Genomic DNA, 23,909 nt, shown 5'->3' with positions numbered 1-23,909 from the left:
TTGTAATCAGCCCACTATCGGAGGAAAAAATTAAAAAATTCCCTTCACACCGTCGATTCCGTAACGCTGCCGTTACAAAACCGATTGTAAACATAGTTTTTGGATCCAGCGCCGAAGGCGCGTGCTAAACCTTATCTAGACGTATATAAGATTTATAAGCGGAGGACTTCCAGCGGCCGAGTTGCTGAATGGCATTCACTGGAAGGCCCTCCGCTGCTGCGTTGGTGGCCGCACCAATACGGAACGAATGCGTCCCGTAATCGGCGACCTCCAAACCCAACGCAGCCACACAGCGCTTAAACACAGCAGTGAATTGAAAGCGCGTCACGGCCATGTATCAGCATGTGTGAGAAACTGGGCCGTAGCGGCAGGCCTCAAAGGCAGATATGCCGTGGCCAGCCGCACGGCGCAGATCCCCTTTCCCGCTGGGCATTAAGGGATGCCAGCGGCCTCTGCCCAACTGATCGGTCTCAGACCGGCGGAGCACACAAAGGACGAACCGTCCTGGAAGACCATGTCTTCGAACCGCACCTAAATCAGTGGCATTCTTGCTGGCCGCAACAAGCCCGCCGACCCTAAAGTCCCTAAAGAACGCAAAAGAGAACGCCACCCGACAGAGTGACGTCTCTTCTGTGCCCTCCGCTACGCTCTGAACACAGGCTACAATTTCCACCGCGTCTACAGCTCGATGGACTTGCGGGACTCCGCTGTCATAGTCTGTACTCTCGCCCACCAATTAAAGCCCTTGCTAGCGCCAAGGCTTTGGTGGGGTCCCGTTCTCTGCGTAATTTAGCACGGGATATATTGTTCCCCGGGGACTCCTAAAAAGGCCGCCACGTCCTGCAGCGTGGCTGCATGAGCCCTACTGGTGGAGGGGGCCAGGGATGGCAAGATAATCCACCCATGTCTGCTCTACGATCTGCCCTACAGGACATGGATAAGTGAGCCCAAGGGGCGCAGCAATCGGTACCAACTCGCGAAACTTCGCAAAGTAGAACCGCGACAGGGCATCGTCGATGCCATGGTCGACCCCTGTAATGTGCTGCGCCATGAAATGTATGATGCACTGCAAGCGGCCCAATACCAAATGTCTGAGCAGTGTCAGGGGTGAAAAACGGTGCCCTGTTTGTTAGTGGTGTGTACCACATCTAGGTTATGTCACCATAACCTCCCGTCTGGCTTGCTAACATATGAGCCCACCATCCCACCGCTACAGTGATGGGAAAGAACTCTAATAGCCGCAAATTGGCCGTGAAACCCCTCCCAATCCATGATTGAGGCCATGGGGCCCCGCGCCATTTGCCCAGAAAAATGCCCCGAAACCCGTGGACCCCGGGGCCTGCGTAAATACTGAAGGCTGGCTATGTCGAAGACATGACGCACGGTGGGCCCTTGGTCCTGGCGTCGGCCACTGACGCCCCTAAGTTAGGGTGTCACGGGAGGAGGCAGAAACGGACCCCATGACCCACTTGGCCCTAAGTGCATGGTGCCCCAAATTTGTGGACCAACCCGGGTGCTTTAACAACAGCTGATAACGCACTTGCAACTTAATCAGTAATAGCATCGTTGGTGGATGCCCCATGAGGGTAATACAGGTGCTGGCTTAACCGGTTTTCACCCGAAGCCTTCTTGGGTACTATTCCCAAGTGGAATAACACGTGCTGGGCCATGGGTCAGCCGTGCACGGGCCTACCATTCTGCCCAGCGCTGCCTCAGCTCACACCTCATGTCTCCCCACCTCGGGGGCATGCACCACTGATTTAAGATGTCTGGGTGGAACTACCCTGGCGTCGCCGGGATGGGCAAATTAAAACCGTAACTAAACCTTGAACAACAACAGGGCCTCTTCCCTGTTAGCGTAGGCATGTATACGGGGTTCCCGCTCGAACAGGACTATGGAGCTGTTGTCTCACTTAGTGCTAGTGCTGGCGTCACCAGCTGGGCGGCTTTACAGGTCTTAGCTGGGTGACTGGCCCCCCAATTACAGCATTCGTGGCGAAAAAGCCTTTGCCGCCTCTATCACACTGCATCGTTGAAGGCAAAGCATTTGCCTTTAGCGGCTGGCTTGCACCCTTATTGCCAGGGGGAAACTGGAATCACGGGATGGGACTCATAAGCAGCGTGGCCTTTACCCATGTCCCGCCACCATATCCTGACATGCTTAAGGCCCTCGGCCGTAACCCATGTACCGGCGTGGGTCAGACTAAATTTCTCGTCCTAATCCCTCAGAGCCGGAACCTTGTAAGTTAGAAAAACCTGTGTACCAGGAACATGTACCGCCTAACGTTGTTGCGCTTCTTGGGTCTGGGGTCAAAAATAGCCCGATGGAAACACTTAACCCAGTGGTGAAAACCCGGATACAAGTTTTCACCGGCACCGGCCGATTTCTTGGCCCTGCCGCCATAAGTTAACGTGAAAACATCCCCGAACTCCCTTTGGCTATTTGCCCCTTGTGCCTTTATGGAGACCCCTGTACCCTGCGGTGTTGCCGCGATGGGCCATGTGAAAGGAAAGCTGGGACGGGTTTAGTCTTGCTAGACCGCTTCCCCCCACCCCTGCTTGCTGTGCAGCTGCGCGCGCTACAATCTTGGCAAACCTGCGGGGGCGTCCAATGGTTCCTGACCCCTCGCAGTGGCGGAGGAATGGCCTGCAGAATATTCAGAGGTATCATGCTCATCATGCTCACCATCACCCGGAAGGTTGACAGCATCCGGAGACCCGGCCTCATGCGGCGTCCCTGCTGCAGCTGCAGTTGCCTGCGTAATGTTCTCTCCAGAATGATGATCCACGTCCGCGGCTGCCCGCCGGGCAACTGATGAGACCTCGGAAGAAACATGTAGAGTGGTTAGTGACTCACTCATGACCAGTGCAACACCCAACCCCACCCTGAAATTGTGTGGGGGCAGAGGTAGCACTATAACCAACTCTACTGGAAGGGGCCTGAGAGCTGGATGGGGATGAGCGGGGAAACCCGCCTGCCAGGTGTGAGCCGGGCATGGCTGAACGGCATGCCCAGAGAATCCCGCCTAAGCCTGGGGAGAATATACGAACTCGACACAGTTAGGGCCATGGTAGGAATGGAACCACTGACCTATTGCTGTGAGGTAGCAATACTAACCATTACACAATACATGCTGCCCTGGGCCTGCCCGATTTTGGCCGCAAGGGCCGTGAAACTGCCCCCCCAGAACTCCCAGCAGGGAAAACCGACTGACTGGGACGGGTGTGTAGATGCCCCCGAAGTGCCATCGGGACGGGTATGGGTCTGAAGGTCTGGGGCAGGAAAATGGGCCCGGAACCTGGGCAATACCCATATGGGGTACCTGTGCGGGCGTGCCGCCTTGTGGCAGTGCCCATGGCGCCCCCGGCCCTGAGGGGGGGTGTGTGTAAATGGTGGGGGTTAATAATTAATGGGAACCCCCCCAGCCGTTGGAACATTGGCACTGGCAGCGCCTAGACAGGTTACAAGCCCCCCCAAACGCGGGGGCCCCTTTGACCCCGGAGGGGTGAGTTGTGGGAGGGGACGGTGTCCGGGAGGACCCAAGGGGGTGCAGGTGGCGGGGTTGCCCTGATCAGGAAGGCAACCCCATATGTGTAGGCTAATGACCCTGTGTAAGGTGGCTGAAAGCCGACCAGCAGGGGTAGCTAGAGCCCCATGGCCTGCAGACAACATGCCCTGTATGGATGCAGGCCGCCCTCATACCCGGGCGACCTGCCCCCCCCCCCTATAATGTGCAGGCTAGAGTGCTGGGCTGAGGGCCCGCCGCCGGAGTGTAGCTCCTGGGCGGCTAATGAGACCCCCCAGCCGCCGCTTGGGCGCCTTTTTGACCAGCCGCAAGGCGGCTGAGGAGAGGAGGACTTAGTGCCGGGTGAGCCGGAGGGAGGCGCGGGGACTGGGGACTGTGCAACCGTGTGCACACCCCGCGCCTGAGAGTTCCGGAGTGGCAGGTTATGCGGTGCGCTTGGCGGGGACCCGCTCGGCGTGCGCACCCCCCAGCCGCCGCTTGGGCGCCTTTTTGACCAGCCGCGAGGCGGCTGAGGAGGTGACTTAGTGCCGGGTGAGCCGGAGGGAGGCGCGGGGACTGGGGACTGTGCAACCGTGTGCACACCCCGCGCCCCCCCCCCCCCCCCCCCGGCGCCTGAGAGTTACAGGTTATGCGGCGGAGAGAGGCAGGTCATGTGGTGCGCTCGCCGGGGACCGCCCGGCGTGCGCACCGCTGCAGCGGAAGGGAGGGGGACAGAGGACTCTGCGTCCTGCTGGGGAGCAGGACTGGGCTCCGTGGCTCTGACGCGGAAGCCTGCGCCGCCTGTCTGCCGCTACCACATGCTGCTGCGGCCGCGGAGGAAGGGGAGATGCCGCATGCCAACGGGGAGGGGGGGAGTAAAAAATGGCGCACAGCTACTGGGAAATTGTAAATGGCTGGTGGGGACAAATAAGCTAGATGAGGGTGTCACCAAAAATGCCACTTATCTCTTTCCAGCTGCACATGTGGACCTCCTGGCTCCTGCAACTCCAGAGAAAATCCAGACTCAAGAGGAAGATGGATCACCTGACTACCTCTTATATACCTCCACCTAAGCTACCACCCCTTCTACACCTGATTGGCTACCCCATCTACACTGCACTTCTATGGGTAAGTGACACTCTGATTTCTATCTTTGTCATACCATCTCAAACTGCACCGACTCTTATATTCCCTCATGCCTAGGCAGCCCTCGCTCTCTCTTGTCACAGGTTCTCTGCAGGTTCTCATTTGTAACAGGCTCTTGTGATGTTCCGTCAGTTCTCATCCCACTGCCAGATTCTACAGAGTAACTGTATGAGTGAACAGTCCTCCTTTCAGTACTGAGTTACCGGCTACCACTATGATAACTGGAATAAAGACCATAAAAGACACTTTGCTGCATTGTTTGCACAAAGCATGTACAGTATAAGCCAGGGGTGGCCAAACCGGTCCTCAAGATCTAGCAACGGACCATGTTTTCCAAATCCCCTAGCTGGTGTACAGCTGTAGTCATTACTAACTGTCACAAATCCCAGACCCCCTATCTGGTGTACAGCTGTAGTCATTACTAACTGTCACATTCCCCAGGTCACCTAGATGGTATACAGCTGTAGTCATTACTAACTGTCACAAATCCCAGACCCCCTATCTGGTGTACAGCTGTAGTCATTACTAACTGTCACATTTCCCAGATCACCTAGCTGGTGTACAGCTGTAGTCATTACTAACTGTAACAAATCCCAGACCCCCTATCTGGTGCACAGTTGAAGTTATTACTAACTGTCACATTTCCCAGACCCCCATCTGGTGCACAGTTGAAGTTATTACTAACTGTCACATTTCCCAGATCACCTAGCTGGTGCACAGCTGTAGTCATTACTAACTGTCACATTTCCCAGGTCACCTAGCTGGTGTACAGCTGTAGTCATTACTAACTGTCACATTTCCCAGATCACCTAGCTGGTGCCCATCTGTAGTCATTACTAACTGTCACATTTTCAAACCTGCTGCAGACATTCCTACTATAGATCCACAGGTTGCCTGGAAAACATGAACTGTTGGTAGATCTCGAAGACCACCCTTGGTATAAGCCAACAGCCGCTTACAGAGCTGTCTCCGATATGTCGCCTTGCGCACTAAAAGTAATGCTACCGCCATAAAGTGACTTTATACCGGTGAGCATTTCTTTTATGTATCTGATGTGCTGCTCTTCCTATTTATCATGCGATGTATTGTTCTACTTTCCATATGCCGTGTTCCATGGTGTTCCATCTGCGGCTTTGCTCGGTTAAAGTTGCAGCCCAGTGTCTCACTCTCTGCAGTGGCGTTCATACATTCCAGGCGTCCGGAGGGTAAATAGAAGGTGTCTCTGGCTAGAGAGTCGCTGGTGGCACATATAGGACAATATAAAGTCCTTATTGCAGCTAGTTGTGGTGATAAGGAATCTTGGCCAATGTTCCCTAGTGAGAACACTGGCTCTGACACTGGCGAATATAGATTTATCCAGCAAGCTGGATATTACAGTATTTGCTGGGGCGATAACAACGCTACGGCCGCTACACACGGAGTGATGTAGGGGTCTTTTCGAAACAATCTAGTGAGATCACTTTAAAAATGCCCTCAAATCTCCCCGTGTGTAGGCCCCAATAGACAGCAGCAGAGCAGTTGCTCACTGTATATACTTTGATCTGTTATCTCATATTCTGAGACTCTTGAAGGGGACTGCAAAGAGGGTTTGTGAGTCAGCAGTAACTGTAGCAAATCTCTATGAAATGAGTGCAGAGAGAGAGATGTCCTAGTTCAACAGTTCCCTTTCTTGGGGCCCCTTTGACAGCTAGAGCCCATTGGCCACTGCCTCCAATGTCTCTGGGACTTATGCCAGTGCCTCCCTTGTACACCGTGAGCAGCTTTTGGCTGATTCTGCAACGTCTATATGATAAAATACAGTACATTACTCCTCTCAGAGCGTTTCAGTTGTGCCAGACATCTCAGCTATATGGTGTATGGTCGCCCAGTAAGTGAGGACACATCTGTACATAAATTACTTTTGCATTTGTTTGATTAGCATCTCACATGCTCCGATCCCCTTTGGTATTATAACCTGTAACCATTTACTTCTGCCCCCTGACAAAGTTGATTGATTGAACGCATCAATTGGCCTCCCACTGGCTTGCTGTCCACTTGAAGGGAATCCTAGGATCAATCACAACAGCATTCTCCATCTGATCTCCAGGACCACCACAGTAGGGATCGGCGGGATCCTGGGATTTGGCCAAAAAAACGCTGCGATTTGAATGCTCAAATCTAATGCCGGGCAGCATTGAATCGCCCGCTTAGACGCTGCCCAGGTGTTCCCGATCCCTGGCCTGCAGTCTGGAGCGGGTATGGGCAGTGCTGCCTGAGCAGCGTGACCTCTGACCATCACGCTGCGCAGGCCGCACCACCCATATCCCCTCCAGAGTCAGAGACCACGATTCGGGGATCCCGGGATTGGCATCCCCAAAAGAAAAACGCCCCCACCCCCCAAATTTACTTATCAGGGGAAGCAGGGCCGGCGGCAGCATTGCGGGCCTTGCGGTGGAGCCGCAAGGAGAAGGCAGGCAGTGGGTGTTACAGGCACGGGAGACGTCAGTGGGAGGCAGTCTGCGGGTTTGTTGTGCCGCCGGAAGCATTAGACGGGAGGCAGATGGTTCCGGTAGCGGAGGTTTGGCCTGCGCAGCATGATCTATGACCAAGTCATGCCGCGCAGGCGCACGCCGGAGCTGAGAACAGCCGGGCAGCGTCTGAGCGAGTCTGAGCATGTGCACTCTAATCCCAAAATCCTGGAATTGGATACTCCAATCCTGAGATTGAAGTCCCAGTCATTTTTGGGCCAATTTGGGATCCCACCGATCCTGATCTCGGGATTGGCCACCCTAATCAAGTACCCCACTAATATTACTCAAAGTCCCCTCACTGAAACACTGACGTAGCCAGCATTTGGGGACGGATGGACCCATTTTTATAAATAGGTAGACAGTCAATAGGTCAACCACTATTGGTAAACAGGCCATAGGTCGACACATGAAACATGTCGACATGGTCGAAAGGGCGACACATACAATAGGTCAACATGAAAAAGTGAGTTTTTCATGTTTTTTTTTTAAATTCCATAACAGGTGTTTTTTCATACTTCATTATCCACTTGGACACATTGGGAGAATATAATAGTGTGCCCGAAGCACGCACCCCATTTTGCGGGCTGGCGAAGGGCGGCGGATGGCGACAGAATCGCCAGGAACAACACTAATGAGAGCTGCTCCATCTGTATATTGCTTCAGCTGCCTGGGTCTGTACTTCTGTGCGACTTAGCTGCCTCTTACTCTAATATACACAGACACGTCCAGTGATGCGCTGGTTGCGTCAGACATGACATAACACAGGACCTAAACCAGCCCGCATTGTCTTTCTTACCATACTTGGTAGCAGGCGCTCTCTGGGCTGCTCGTGTGTCTGCAGATGTATTTATACTTGTATAAACCTGAGTAGATCCAAAAGGCTTTGGCCCCCGGCCCAGGCTGACACTGCACAAGACAATGGGTGCTAGTAGAAAGCCTCCATCGCACAGCGACTTGTCAGAGCCCTGGGCCGGGAACGCTTTCCTGTTTGAGTATAGTTTGTAAGGTCATACTCAGTGCTTCACCTAGTTGCAGCGTGAAAGCTCTGTGTAACCATTCATTAGCAGATGGAGACTCTCAAAGGAACATGCCGATTTGGAATTGTCAAGAAATCAATCTTACTCAGCCCAGAAGACAATAGCAACAAAAGTCAACTGAAATGTAAAACACAGGCACATAATGACATACATCCACCGGCCTTAGCAATGTAGCATCTAGCAACCAGCAGACGTCCAGGGACCTGTTCAGCCAGGGAGGAAACTTAGGCATTGTACGTGCCGGTAACACACTGTGATCACTACTACGGTTTCTTTTTTTTTATTATTATCAACTAGTTAAAAGTCTATCAAATTGACGGCTTCTGCAATGTACTTCCACTTTGAGCTGTGACAGTTTTTTTAGCCCACAGACTTTCCACCCCACCCCCAGTCCCTATCTGCCCCTACCTCCATTCTCTGTCTCCACAGCTCTCTCTCTCCATAACCAGCAAGTTTGAAACAGATCAGTTTCCTTGCAATAATTGCTTTCACTTTCTGTTATGGCATCTTTTAGCAAAAAATGAGTAATTTCGTTGAGTGGCCTCTAGTGGTCACCGGCGGTACTTCACCTCAAAGAGGTGAGGAGTAGTTAGCCATATATATATATATATATATATATATAATTGCGGGAGGGGGGGTCGCGGGGGGTGGGTGCCGCGAATCGCGGGAGGTTGCGGGGGTGGGGTTGCCGCGAATCGTGTGAGGGGGGGTCGCGGGGGTTGCCGCGAATTGTGGGAGGGGGGGGTGCCGCGAATTGCGGGAGGGGGGGTGCCGCAAATTGCGGGGGGTAGCGGGGGTGCCGCGAATGGTGGGAGGGGGGGTCGCGGGGGGGGGGTTCCCTCTGGGGCTACCAGTCCAGGCTGCAATTAGCAGCATTTCCAAATGGAAGCCACTCCCCTGCTATAATGTCAGCACATGCTGGCTGCTAGGGGCTGCAGCTGATGCAGTCCCTAGCAGCCTGGGCTGCTTGTTAATTCCTGACTCACGAAACCTTAACACCGCCAAACACTACACCTAAACCCATACTTACCTACTCTTCTGGAAGTTGCGGGAGACTGACAAATTTTTGGGTAGCCCCTCGTATCCCCTGGAAATGTGGATGCTTAACCTAAACTTAAATGCAGCCTAACACTACACCCAGGGCGCAAACTATAAATTGCGCCCTCTCTCACATACTGTATAAAGGGTCAGCGCATGCCGTAGCGCCCACACTGCAAAAAGTCAATTTGGTCTCCCAAGGAAGGGGCCTGGTCATATAATAGTACCCCCTATTCAAATTATGCCACACAGTTGCACAATCTTATTCACATTACATCACATAGTAGTGCCCCTTATATATTTTATGTCACACAGCATTGCCCTTAGTCATGTTAAGCCACACAGTAGTTCCCATTATACAAATGTCCACAGTAGTGCCCCTTATACACAGTGCCCACCGTAGTAGCACCCTTTACACATAATGCCCACAGTAGTAGTGCCCCTTACACCTAGGCCCTGATTCTGGTTGACTCAGCTCGCAGCTTACCGAATCCCAGAGGGCCTGCTCGCTCGTTTAGTCATTGCCCCCCATCGTTACCGTATCCCTTTGTAACCATGCAAGGGGATACAGTATGTCATGAAGACACATCCCCTTGCATGTGCCCGCAGCAAGAGAAATCAGTCAATGGCCAGTGACCATCGAATGATTTCTCCAAGGCACGGAGCTACAAGTAAGTGGAGACTGGCTTATATTTGCGGGCTTCCGGCCAAAGAGAGGGTGAGCGACTGATGTCATGTGATGACATCAGCCGCCTGCCCCTGGCACACCTCCTCCCACCCGCAATCCCATGGGAATGCCCAGTGTTTTCTGAGGATTCTAGGGCCGCACCCCAATGGGGAAGACAGCACTGCCCTGGGGAGCTGCTGCAGTGGCGGGTGGCAGGCAGCGGGGTCCAGGAAGCGGCGTCCAGGCAGCGGGGATCCAGGCAGCAGCGGCTGGAAGCTTGTATCATTATTTGCCGGGCAGCGGGCCGGGAAGCGCTGCTGAATTTGAAAACATATTGTAAAGACTGGCCGGATGCTGATTGGCTGAATTCTCTCAGCCAATCAGCTTTCGCCCAGTCTTTTCAAAATCAGCAGCGCTTCCCACCCCGCCGCCTGGCAAATAGCGCTGCAAGCTTCCAACAGCCACCACTGCCCAGATCCCTGCTGCACATAGGTGTGTAGGTGTGTGTGTGTGGGGGCTTGCTAATGTTTTGCCCAGGGGCCCACACTAAAGTTAAGACGGCCATGATATATACAGTATATATACATTGGCGCAAGGGTTGGCTGGGGCTCAGCTTGCACAGGCAGAGTGTGTGAAGAGGAGGTGAGCTGAGGGAAAGGGACCCACGGCCCGATTCATACCAAAACCCAGGGCTGCGAATCTGCAACCTGAACGATGATCAGCAGAATGCACAAGTGCATGGTATGCTGCGCGCATGAGCGAGGTCCCCCTGCGAACAAAGCTGGCTGTTTGCAACTAGACTGACAGTCATCACTGGCCAGTCGCAACTAGATTAGCAGGCAGCGGGCGTTTGTGGGCGGCACCCTGGTATTTTCTGGGAGTGCTGCCGAAAATCGCAGGCAGCTCCTGGCCTTTCCTGGGGCAATGTTTGGCCAAAGGCTGCAGACCTATGGATTGTGGTGCACCTGCAGCACCAGTGCTAGCCTCAGCCCTGCTGCCAGAGCTGTAGCTTATTTGCAGGTGGTACCTAGTATGAGGACGGTGCCTTTCGAGCTTAGTTCCATCCTGCATTGCAGATGTCACTGAGCACATTGCGATGGTTCTGCCTACCTCTCAATCTAATGAGACAGAATACTTCATGGCCATCTTTGAGTACTTTATTGTATTTATACAGCAATGGAGACATTGCAGGCAATGCTTGCTGCTTTTTCAGCTGTGTGAAAGGCCGAGCAGACTTGGCAGGTGGATGCACACATGGGAGAGCGCTGCTGACGTACCAGATAAGGACCAACAAGGCCGCGGCTACATAGACCAGCTGCAACTGGAGCCAGACGGCACTACATCATGGGGAAGGAAAGAGAGGAATATACCTGTGTATAATTGGTTCTACTGCATCTATTCTTTATATGAAAAGTATTAAATAATTGAAATCAAATTATTAGCATTTTGGAACTCTACATTGAATTCAATAGTGGGGTGTTCTGCAGATTCTACTAATACAAAAGCAGGGTAATATCCCAACACAGGTAGTAGGTACAGGGCCGGTGCCGCCACTAGGCATCTCTAGGCATTTGCCTAGGGCGCCGGCTACTAGAGGGCGCCAGTGTGCAGCAGGAGGTGCGTGGCACCGGCGGCCACAACTACCCCCCCCCCGAGCGACTAGGCGGCCGGCGCCGCATCACCCGATCCCCCTCCCTACCCATGCTCGCCCCGGAACGCTGCGGCATCGGCACCCCCCCTGTACAGCGGCCGGGGGCGGGTGAGCACAGGAGCGTGCCCCCCCCCCGCCTGGGGCGCTCCGGTACCTTGCACCGGTACTGAGTAGGAGGAGTTTGCCAAACTCATACCCAAGGGCATATTATGAGTGTTAAGTTTTTAAGTTTTAAGCGTATAATAATCTGTGGTGCACCACCATCGAGACAAATCTGCTCTCTTCCTATATCCTACCATATTATGAGTGGATAGGCCTATGAGCCCTGGGGCTGATTCAGACCTGCCCAGTGAGCAGCAAATTTGGCCCTGTTTTAGGTGATGGGAGAGTACACATGCGCATAGTCGCTCATGCGCATGTGCACATCCCCGGAACGAGCGCCTTCAGCTAGTTTTATACCTGTATGATGAGAAGGATATGATGTATGATGAGACGGATATCACATAGGACAAGATGGATATGACATATGACGTGATGAATATGATGAGATGGAAATGGCGTATGACGAGATGCATATGACATATGACGAGATGGATATGACATATGACGAGATGAATATGACATATGAGATGGATATGACATTTGACGAGATGGATATGACATATGATGAGATGGATATGATGTATGACGAGGCATATATGACGTATGACAAGATGTACAGGACATTTTACAAGATAGATATGAGGTATGATGAGACAGATATAACATGATGAGATGCATATGATGTATGGTGAGATGGAAATGACGTATGACAAGATGAATATAACGATATATGCAAAGTAAGGACACTTATCCTTGTCACTTGCCCTCTACTGCCCTTGGGAATATTGCGCTTATCAAGGTGACAAAAAACGAGGAGCGACGTTCACCCTGTGAGGGGGGGGGGGGGGGGGGATGGCGAATGCAGGGGGTATTGCTCTGTATCAATGAAGACCGGCAGAGCAAGTAAGGCCTAAGTGCATGACCCTTTCATTATAGACTCTACTAGACCACCAGTAACTAGGTCCCTGTCCACAGCTACAGTGCACAATGGGAACATAACATACAGTGCCCCTGGAGTGATGTAACAAGGGTGCTTCCTATCAGGTAACACCTTCTTTAGTGGCATCAATGGGGGACTCCCATGAGGTCATGCCCTTTCTCTGTGGCCACACCTCTTTTTGCCTGCAATTATTACAAGAGCTGGATGTAATAGTAAATCCAACTATCTTTAAGTGTACAATAGTGCTGACGATGATGAGCAAAACAAATGCTAAGTCAGTTCGGCTTTTGTAAATGAGGCCCAATGTTTTAGGGTGTATATGCAGCTACCGCATTAAAGAGATTAATCAGAAACCTTTAACCACCCAGTCAGGGCACTGATATATTTTCTCCATCTCTCCACACATTCTAAAGCCAAAACATCTATTAAATCCCAAACTGATTGCACACGCTGAGTGACAACGAGTGAAGTCTTTCTGTCGCATTAAGTCATGTAATCCAAGACATCGCTACACTCTCAGCGCAGTGATAGAAAGAACTGAGAAAACAAAGGAAACTTGGGTGGTGCCTAATTCCAGGAGTGGTCCAGTCCTTATCGTGCTTAACTCAACCTCACCCTGATAGGCCATAACTACAGCTCTTAAAGTGAACCTGTCACCAAGTCCTCAGATGTTCTTTTCAGCTCAAAGCAAGAGAGACAGAGGGGGGGGGGGGGGGGGGGGGGGGGGGGTGTCCTAACTGCCATGTTCCTGGCTGTGTTTAAAAAATGACAGTTAAGCTCTGTACACAATACACAATACTTTGGCAGTACCGCAAAATGAACCGGAAACCCAGAGGAACATGCTGTCACTGGCGATATCGTCAGATGTCGTTAGACGATCAGGGTTATTATTAATGATCGGTTGGAGCACGCAACATTAACGATATAGTGGGTACCCACTGAACGATGTGCATGATTATATCATTAACGGTATCGTTATGGGGCATATCGTTCACGAAAATCATATAGTGTGTACCCAGCCTGAGGAGCTGGTTGCTTGGCAGTTTATCATTATCTATTTTAGAACTTTTCAAGGCTTAGTACATCTGATCCAAAGAGAGAGAGACTGGGAGAGAGACCGATTTGGATCCCTATCAGGATGCCCCGCAGCCGCCAGTGTCTCTGTGCATGGGAGTCCAGGCAGCTGCAGGGATTGTATAGGGCAGCACTATGCATTGCTCATTACATAGTGTATGTCAGTACATATGCAATGAGCATTGCGATGATGGGTGGTCGGATGTACCGCCGCTGCTTGGTACTTCTCACCCAGAGAGAGGGAGAGAGAGAGAGAGGGAGGGTACGAGGTAGGTAGAGGTGGAGACTTGTATTTAGTACATTAAGGGCCTGATTCAGGCCTGATCACTAGTCTGCATATGTTCGCGGCCTAGCAAACAGATGAACGCCGCCCACAGCATGGCTGATTGCATCCCCTTCCCGCAAAATTCCCCTCTCTAACATGTGAGTGTTGCATGCAGGGGATGTCCAAGGCTGCAGCAGCTCCCGGTCGCTCACTCACCCTGCTCCGGCGTCTCCTGGGCTGGTTGCTCAGCAACCCGGGATGCCAGGGGACGTTGCGGCCAGGCGCCACTTCCGCTGGCTGCTCCTGCGGTTGTCCGGCAAAGGGGGATGACAGTCAGTGTCAATTCCCCTGCCTGTGGTTACTGGGGAACGGAAAACGGAGGCTGGGCAGGTGTCCTTCCTCCTGATTGGACAGAGTAACCCTTTTAAGGTAAGCTGTCCTTTACTGCCCCAGCAGTGATAGCTTCCTGTTGCAGCTATCGGCCTGCCTGCCTGTCTCCCAGTTGCTGTCTCCCAGCTTGTTCATGGTGCCCGTTTTGGAGGTTCGGTTGCAGTCTTTCCTGGTACCATAAATTCCTCAGTCGGGGACCAGATTATTCCTATTATTCTGTTCAGCCTCCCAAGGCATTACTCTTTGCTTTGATTTCCCTTCTGGAGCTGTCAGAGAGGGCCGTAACTTTGTATTGCACTTTTGTTTGGTGCCGTCTGGGTGTTAACTCTGTAACAGCGTATTCAGTGTTTGTTGTGGTTTGTTCCGTTTGTCGTGTGCTTGTTTGGTGTGGTGTATTTATCTTGTGTATGCAACTCGTTGCCTGTGGTCTTGCGACTAGGTCGCTGGCGCTTTTTAGTTGCGTTAGTTATAAGGCAAGCCGCTGTTTAGGTCTATTGTTTTTTCTTCCAGATACAGTAGGTCCTTTAGTTAGTTTACCTCTTGCTGCGTTCGTGGGATCGCTGATACCTTGTCACCCCCTAAGACCTGGTGGCACCGGAGTTGGAGCGGACTTAATTCGTTCCAACAAACGTGGCTATTATAGGTGAAGCTTTAGTTCAGCAGGTATCAGTCATCTCCTTGAGTCAGTGTATGACTCGCCGTGGCCGTCCTAAACAGCAGTCACGGCTGTGGGTTCACACCTAAAACCGGACCATTGAGGGGATGTGTTCACTAACACTCCCCCTCACATGTGGCCGAAAGGGGGAAATATCATTTGATAGTTGCACACCATGGAATGATTTTTTTCCCCTTTGGAAATAAATGTCAGTCTAGACTCTAGACTGACTTTTATTCCAGCCGCTATCTCCTGAATTTGGGGCGGGCCTGACGTCATGTGATGTCAGCCGCCCACCCAGAGCAGGCATTGCCACGCCCTGCTGCTGCCCCTGGCCCTCGAATCCTGGAGCAAATGGCATGACCAGTGTGAAACGGCTAAAGCCGTTCACTTCTGGGGTATGCTCATGCGCAGTTAGTGAATACTTGCCTACTTTTATCTTCACCTCTCCGGGAGAAGCCCGGAGAGGCAACACATCAGGGGGGCAGGGACAAGACTGACATCACTTGGCCCCACCCCATGACAGAAAACTCTGTGATTCGCGGGCCACGAAGTGGGGGTGGGTCTCAAATGACGCAAGATGCCACTACCAAGTCATTTTAGCTAGTGATAGCATAGTTATTTGCATTTACATTGGCTTGGAAAAGGGGCAGACTAGATGGGCCAAGTGGTTCTTATTTGCCGTCAAATTCTATGTTTCTAGTCCCCCTTGCCCCCAGCCCATATGTGAGTAACCACTCTTCACTGTGCAATGCCCTGAAAAAGGGGCATGGCTTGTAAAAATAGGATGTGGCTTTGTGGCAATCCACGCCCCCGTTTCCCATCATTGTGGGGGCGTGGCAAGCACTCTATCTATTCGACACAGCAGGTGACAGAGGGGATTCCTAACAGCCCCCATGCGGGACACTAATCTTTCCCCCCTCCTCGGCCTAGTGGATGGTAGGCCATGAAATTCCACCTGTCAGCTCAATTTTTTAAAGAAAATCTCATGTCAACCTTTTAACTATCGACCTTTCCATTGTCGACCTTCCAACCCTGTTGACCTTAGCCAGGTCAACCTATTTTATGTGTCAACTTAAGCCATGTCGACCTTCAGTGTCAACCCAATGCATGTCAACCTTATATGGGTCAACCTAATGACGGTATCCCCTTGTTACCATTCACAGCTTCAGTACAGGTGTAAGTAAAGAGCACGGTGGTCTTATTCTAGTTGGGTTACAGCAGCGCAGAAGTGAGCGCTAGCTCCTGGGATACAGGCAGTGTAAATGTGGTGGTGGAGATAAGAATCCACAGCGGCTGACACATGTAGCGGTCTATGCTGCGAGGGCAGAGCGACGCAGACGTTATTTATTGCTAGGTCGCCTGCACATATAGGAACGTGACAGTTATGGTTTATACTTATCTCAGCGCCAGTGTCACTGTAACGGTTCTGCAATCTCACCAGACTCTCCCCATCTCTCCGCGCTACACCCTGATAAGAGGAAAGAGAACCTGGAGTGCTGCCATAAACAGGAGTGTCTGGGGGGAGGGGGGGGGATCTGTCTATCTGGAAATGCCCAAATGAAGTGGACAGTGTTTAATCCAGGCATGCAGACATAATGAGGCTGAGGGGTGCGCGGGCGCGGATGTGTTTCTGTACAGCCGCAGCATCCTACTTGTCCTGTTATGCTAACGCAAGAATCTGCCCATGTGTCCTGCCCATATGCCTATCCCAGCCACTGGGATTACATCCGCAGCTGTCATCATTAGTGATGGACTTGCCCCCCCCCCCCCCTGTGCTGTCAGAAACAGGTGACCCAAGTCAGCTTACACTCCCACGACACTCAAATGACACGGAACAAGGTCATCTCCCGGGAATGCTCATATCCCAGAAATGTGGTCCATTCAATCCATCCACCTCTGTGTTGTCTCAGATCTGCCAGCACCCTGTGCGGGAAGGGGGAGGGCAGCTGTCATCCGCTGATGTCAACTGCCTGCCCCCTGCACCCTTGACACCGGCCCATTTGAATGGGAATGCCCAGCGTTTTCATGGGAACGCCTAATGACCCCGTCGACCTACCCCTACGTCTACCTTCAGTCATGTCGACGTTCATGCATGTCGACCCGGTGGTGTGGACTTAATGCTTATTGACTTGATGCTTGTAGACCTAGTGACCGTATCCCAATTTACTTCTTGTTCTGTCGAAGGTGTTATATTGCCCATAGCAACCAATCAGATTCTACTTGTTATTTAGCACCTTCTAGAAGATAAGAGATATAATCTGATTGGTTGCTATGGGAAACATCCCATCTCCAATAGATCTCCCATCTTAGCAAATGTACCCCTTAGATGAAACTGCCAGATCATCACCAAAAAATCAAGGATAAGATGATGGTAGTGCCAACTGTCAGTGTATCACCAACAACTCAACACTTAGATGGTAGTGCCAACTGTCAGTGTATAACCAACAACTCAGCGCTTAGATGGTAGTGCCAACTGTCAGTGTATCACCAACCACTCAACACTTAGATGGTAGTGCCAACTGTCAGTGTATCACCAACAACTCAACACTTAGATGGTAGTGCAAACTGTCAGTGTATCACCAACAACTCAACACTTAGATGGTAGTGCCAACTATCAGTGTATCACCAACAACTCAACACTAAGATGGTAGTGCCAACTGTCAGTGTATAACCAATAACTCAACACTTAGATGATAGTGCCAACTGTCAGTGTATCACCAACAACTCAACACTTAGATGGTAGTGCCAACTGTCAGTGTATCACCAACAACTCAACACTAAGATGGTAGTGCCAACTGTCAGTGTATAACCAACAACTCAACGTTTAGATGGTAGTGCCAACTGTCAGTGTATAACCAACAACTCAATGCTTAGATGGTAGTGCCAACTGTCAGTTTATCACCAACAACTCAACGCTTAGATGGTAGTGCCAACTGTCAGTGTATCACCAACCACTCAACACTTAGATGGTAGTGCCAACTGTCAGTGTATCACCAACAACTCAACGCTTAGATGGTAGTGCCAACTGTCAGTGTATCACCAACAACTGAAGGCTAAGATGATGTGTGCCAACTGTCAGTGTATCACCAACAACTGAAGGCTAAGATGATGTGTGCCAACTCATAGGAGAACCTTACCAGCAATTGAAAGCTGATATGCGGGCCAATTCTGAACCAATCACCAACAATTCAAAGTCAATAAGGGAGCCAACTGCCAATCACTGTACAGCGGGGGCAGGGCCCTGATGACTCGATGCAGCAAAAATAGCCTCATTGGGTTCCCTTAGACTGTCCACTTGTACTCTAAGGAGGCAGATAAGGGGGGCTGCTGGAAACTTGCCTGCCATTTCCGGGGGGCCAGGAGTGGCACAAACTTTTCAGGAGCCTCGAGGCCGTTCTGGTTACGCAAGTATAATCTTGGTCTTTCTTGTAATACAGTAATGGGCCATTCACTAGAAGTGAGAAAATGCTATTTGCATACAAGTTATTTGAAATTTGTCCTTATTATGATATAAAGTAGTTTCAAGGTCCATACACACTGGGTGATTTTGCTCAGCGTGTATGCTGACCGATGTTGGAAAAATCTCAGTGGTCAGGGGCGGATTGGCCCACCGGGAAACCGGGCCATTTCCCGGTGGGCCGGCCCAAATCCTCATTAAAACGGGGCCGGCCGCGCTCCCCCCTGGGCTGGCTGGGCCGCGGGTAGCGGCCGCAGCCCTTTGCCCAAATCCAAAATGGCCACGGGAGGGCTGCTGCGCATAGCGCACACAGAACCTCCCAGGGCCTTCAAGCGGGTTTCCAGCTCCCGTTCCCCCTCCACCCGGCCTGGAGAAAGAAGAAACAGCAGCAGGTGAGCTGCCCCCCCCCTGCGCATTACATACCATCGCCGCCACCCCCGCACATCACACACCGCCGCCACAACGCGCGCGTTGCCGTCGCAACCCCCCGCTCCCTGGCCGGATTCAAGTCCCAATCTGCCCCTGTCAGTTGTGGACGGCTTTCCATAGCAGGACACTATGGAAAGCCATCCACCCCTCTGCTCATATGATGGTTATACCAGCAGATGAGCAGCGATGATTGGCGATGATGCGGGAGTGCACATCAGTGCTCATTGCTGCCCTGTACACACTGGGCAACTTTTGATCTGAAAGCTGCTCAAAAGACAAGACTGAACTGCTTTCAGCTCAAAGTTGCCCAGTGTGTAAAGGACTTTAGTTTTGCATTTTCCAAAGCCTTTTTTTTTTTAAATAAAATTTGAAAACAAATGTGTAAAATGCAGGCGTTGCCTTCTGTGCATAGAAATAGCTACAGCAGATGTTACTGCAAGCTGTGCCTGTCTGAGTAGGACCTGATAAACCTTGGGTGTAAACTCCGCATGGCCTTGTGCCACCAGATAACCAGCGGATTTACTGGAACTGGCAACTGTAAAAGTCTGGATAAGTTTTAGCGGTAATTCAGTATCTACAAATCCCCCATGACAGCCCCACAGGAGGCTGAACTCTCCATTTAATTACTAAAAGCCCTCTCCCCACCTCTGCTAGTTACTGTACCTCAGTGAATTATAGTTAATACCTCAGACAAAAGATCCGTCTATACAAAGAGCTTTAATAAGTGACGGCTATAAGGGAGCTGTCACAGAGGATTATTAGAAAGGAAATAATTATGGGAATAATCCAGATGTTATCATCTCCCTGACAGCTCCACCAGGACAGATCACATTATATTATTATGGTGGGGTAACTACTTCTAGCACTTTATGACCGAGAGCTGCTGTCTGATTGGCCAAGAAATATAAATGATAATGCACATAATTATAATAGACACCGCTGGAGCTGTCAAACCAAGTCACCTCCAGACCACAAGGGACATATTGTTGACATTCTAATCATGTTGACATTTTCTATATACTGCACATCAACACTTCGACCATGTCGACGCGAGGAATGGTAACAAAATATACCATTCCATACCATATCTGTGGGTACCTGCTCCTCTATAGGTGCTCCTAGTTATTACTAAGGAATGGGATGCAGTTAAAACACCGGTGATCGAGATCCCACCATCAGGAACCCGACACCGTAATCCCCACACTAGAATACTGACCAGGGTCGGGACACCGGCGACGGATTCAAGGCAGACGAGATCCCAATCGTCCGGCCGCCAGGTGAGGTGAGTAAGTAGCAGGGGATGTGGGGGTTATGTTTAGGCACATACTGGTGTGTTTGAGCGTGTGTGTGTGTGTGTGTGTGTGTGTGTGGGGGGGGGGGGGGGGGGTTAGGCTGCTGGGAGGGGAAGTTAGGATTAGACATCAACTAGGCAGTTTTATTTTATTTTTGTTGTTGTTGTTGTTGTTCAGAAGCAGGCACACATTTGGCATTTGGTTTTGCACAGAAAGAAAAACATTAATCAGAAGCCATTTATGTGCTTACAGACAGCAGAAGGGTGACATTAAACAGGGACAGTGCGCGCCTAAGGCGCGCGCAAAAAATTTAGGGCATTTTTTGGGGGGAGGGGGGGGGGGGAGTGGTGTGGTCACATAGTAGTATCAATTCACATTATAGAACACACCGTAATGCCCAGTACATATTCCAACACACACCGTAATGCCCAGAGCACATTACACCACAAACCGTAATGCCCAGTACACATTATAGCACACACCATAATGCCCAGTACACATTATAGCACACACCATAATGCCCAGTACACATTATAGCACACACCGTTATGCCCAGTACACATTATAACACACACCGTAATGCCCAGTACACATTATAGCACACACCGTAATGCCCAGTACACATTATAGCACACACCGTTATGCCCAGTACACATTAATAGCACACACCGTTATGCCCAGTACACAATTATAGCACACACCGTTATGCCCAGTACACATTATAACACACACCGTAATGCCCAGTACACATTATAGCACACACCATAATGCCCAGTACACATTATAACACACACCGTAATGCCCAGTATATATTATAGCACATAAGTGCTGCTTACCTACATGCTTGATGCCAGGGGTTACATGCTTGATGCCAGGGGTTACATGCTTGATGCCAGGGGTTACATGCTTGATGCCAGGGGTTACATGCTGGTTGGTGGTGCTTGGGGATCACCATAAAGGGCGGGGCATTTTATGGCCGTTGCTGGGGGGAAGGGAAGCATTTTGTGCTCGTTGCCCAGGGGTTGGAGAAGCTGGCATGTTGCTCAGCAGGCTGTCAGTGCGGCGGGGGACTGGATGTGGCTGGCAGAGCTGACAAGCTGCTCTTCTAGCCACATCCAGGCCCCCGCTGCGCTGACAGCGCGCTCACCTCTTCTTCTGAGAGCGGCTGTCAGATTTCATAGCCGCATCGCGTCCCGTCCTCCCACGCTCAGCAGTGGCATAGACTTACATTGTGGGGGGCGGGCGGCAAAAGGACACACGCACGAGTCTGTATGCGACTGTGACAAAACCTGTAGTGTTTGGCTGCCGGGCGGCCACTGAGCAATGATTGGGTCACCGGCGGCCGCTGCAGTGATTGGTTCAGGTGCAGCACAGCGCGTCCTCGGGGACCCCTTCAGTTTTAAAAACTGAGTCCCCGGGGAGAGTGACAGTATTGCGCCCCCCCCCCCTCCAGCGCCCGGTGCGCGTGACCCCCTAGCCCCCCCCCTAGTTACGGCCCTGCAGAAGATAATATTATTAGGAATGGAATGAGAATACTATAATTTAATGACAGTTATTTGTCCGGACATTCTCAACTTTATCCATAGTTTCTTGCTCATTACAAGGGGTTACATGCTCATTGCCAGGGATTAAATGCTCACTGCCAGGGGTTACATGCTCATTGCCAGTGGTTTCTTGTTCATAGCGAGGGGTTACACGCTCACTGCCAGGGGTTTCTTGCTCATTGTCAGGGGTTTCTTGCTCATTTCAGGGGTTACCGGCTCATTGCCAGGAATTACATGATCACTGTCAGGGGTTACATGCTCATTGCCAGGGGTTTCTTGCTCATTGTCAGGGGTTATATGCTCATTACAAGGGATTGTATGCTCATTGCCAGGGATTATATGATCATTGTCAGGGATTATATGATCATTGCCAGGGGTTACAAGCTCACTGCCAGTGGTTTTATGCTTGTTGTCAGGGGGTTATTTCTGGTTACATAGCACTTATGTGCTTCTTATTAACACCTACTAATTTTCATTTGTGTGCTGCCCTGGAGTAGTCAGCCTGTGCCGGCATATTGGGGCCCACACCCCAGACCCATACCAAGTGTTAGGGACCCCCAGTGACAGAGATGCCTTGACGTACGGCCTGGGGGCTTAGCCCTATATCTGCAGATATATGCAACCAAGATCTCTGTATTATCTGATTATTATATGTATATTTCTCATTCAGTGTGCAATTGGGATACAAACTGTTTTTTTTCCTTACCAGATTTACCCCTCCCTGTTGGCACCTGAATGACATTACCTCTGATTGAGCAGCTTGCCAATAAAAGGGCTATTTCTGGTTGCCAGGAGGTACATGCTCATTACCAGGGCGTTACATATTCACAGCGCACCAGCACTCCTGTGTAGCGATGACTGCGCTGCGCTCCCTTGACATATGCTAGAGGTCCAGCCAGGGCCGGCGCCACCACTAGGCAGTGTTAGGCATTTGCCTAGGGCGCCGGCCACTGGGGGACGGTAGTTGAGAGCAGGGCAGGAGGGAGAGCTGGAGGTCTTGCTTAGCGGGCAGGAAGGAGGGCTCGCTGCGCTGTGTGCAGTTCAGTCCCGGACCCCGGTGCATGTTAACTGACATTTTCCTCCACCCGCACCGCGTACAGCCGCTCAGCCGGACAGCGTCTGAGGGTGAACCAAGTGCTCAGCGCTGCCCGGCTGAGCGGCTGCACACGGTGCGGGTGGAGGAAGATGTCAGTCACACTGCGCCGGGACTGAACTGCGAGGCCTCCCTCCTGCCCGTTAAGCCAGACCTCCAGCTCTCCCTCCCGCCCGCTGAGCTAGACCCGAGCTCCTCCTGAAGGGTGAGTAATTATATATACACCGGAACAGCACATCACGCATCACCCCCCCCCCCCCCCAGGAACAGCACGGCGTTCGTATTCCTCCCCAACCCCCACCCGTGGAGCGGGTGAGCGCCGGGGCGCCCCCCCCGCCTGGGGTGCTCCGGCGCCTTGCACCGGCACTGGGTCCAGCCAGACTTCTACCATTTGTCTCCAACAAGGTTGCAGCCATTTTTGAAGAGCGGTCTTAAACAGATACCATGCGCACGGCCAGACGCAATGGAATCTGCAGAGACCCTGCAGCCCTCGCAGCGTTGGCTCCCCCTGCCACCGCTTGGACTGCGGTGCTCTAGTTACGCCACTGACTCAGCTCCTTCGCTTTCATTTTTTTTCCTTAGGTTTCAAGTTCCATCGTTATTATGTTGAGTTCCTGTAAAGCAAAGATCTGTACATGCTCGCCCCAGGGAACCAGTGTTCCGCTACTGAAAGTAATCAAATATTTAACTTTCTCTGCAATCTATTAATAAAGCATGCTCGGCCGCCCGAGAGGGGAGATGTGACACTGTCGCCTGTCCGCGTCCCCATGCAGCAGTGATCACGTGACACTTACCTTTCTGATGCCGTGTTCTCCCCATTGTCTGTGCGGTACAGGATGTGCGCTGCGTGCATCGCTGCACATGTTTGGAACACCGTATCATTGTGCGGACAATAGCCTTTTTCTGGGACACTGACTATCTGCTGTCTTCAAAAAAAAAAGAAAAAGAAAAAGATCCCAGAAAGAAAAACATGACATTGTTGAAGGCAGCCTCAAGTCACTGTGAAAAACAATACCCGGCCTTTTAGAAGAATATTCTAGAACCGGAAAACAAAAGCATCTTTCAGGTTATATCACAGCGTTCTCACAATGGCTCCTGTCAAGCGTATAA

At 51.4% G+C, this 23,909-nt stretch overlaps 1 long non-coding RNA gene across 1 annotated transcript in view; it reads right to left on the bottom strand.

Annotated features, from left to right (window-relative positions):
• LOC146080026 (uncharacterized) overlaps positions 1–23,896 on the bottom strand; it is a 179,643-nt gene extending 155,747 nt beyond the window's left edge. Inside the window, exon 1 of the long non-coding RNA XR_014474790.1 lies at positions 23,594–23,896. This is a non-coding gene — a long non-coding RNA (uncharacterized LOC146080026). The remainder of the gene's footprint in view (positions 1–23,593) is intronic.
• Positions 23,897–23,909: the final 13 nt, after the last annotated feature.

Source organism: Crinia signifera, chromosome 5 (genome assembly GCF_055691185.1).
Source record: "Crinia signifera chromosome 5, ASM5569118v1, whole genome shotgun sequence".
NCBI classification, from domain to species: domain Eukaryota; kingdom Metazoa; phylum Chordata; class Amphibia; order Anura; family Myobatrachidae; genus Crinia; species Crinia signifera.
The sequence above is the reverse complement of the archived record's forward strand: the minus strand, read 5'-3'. Positions and strand labels throughout refer to the sequence as shown.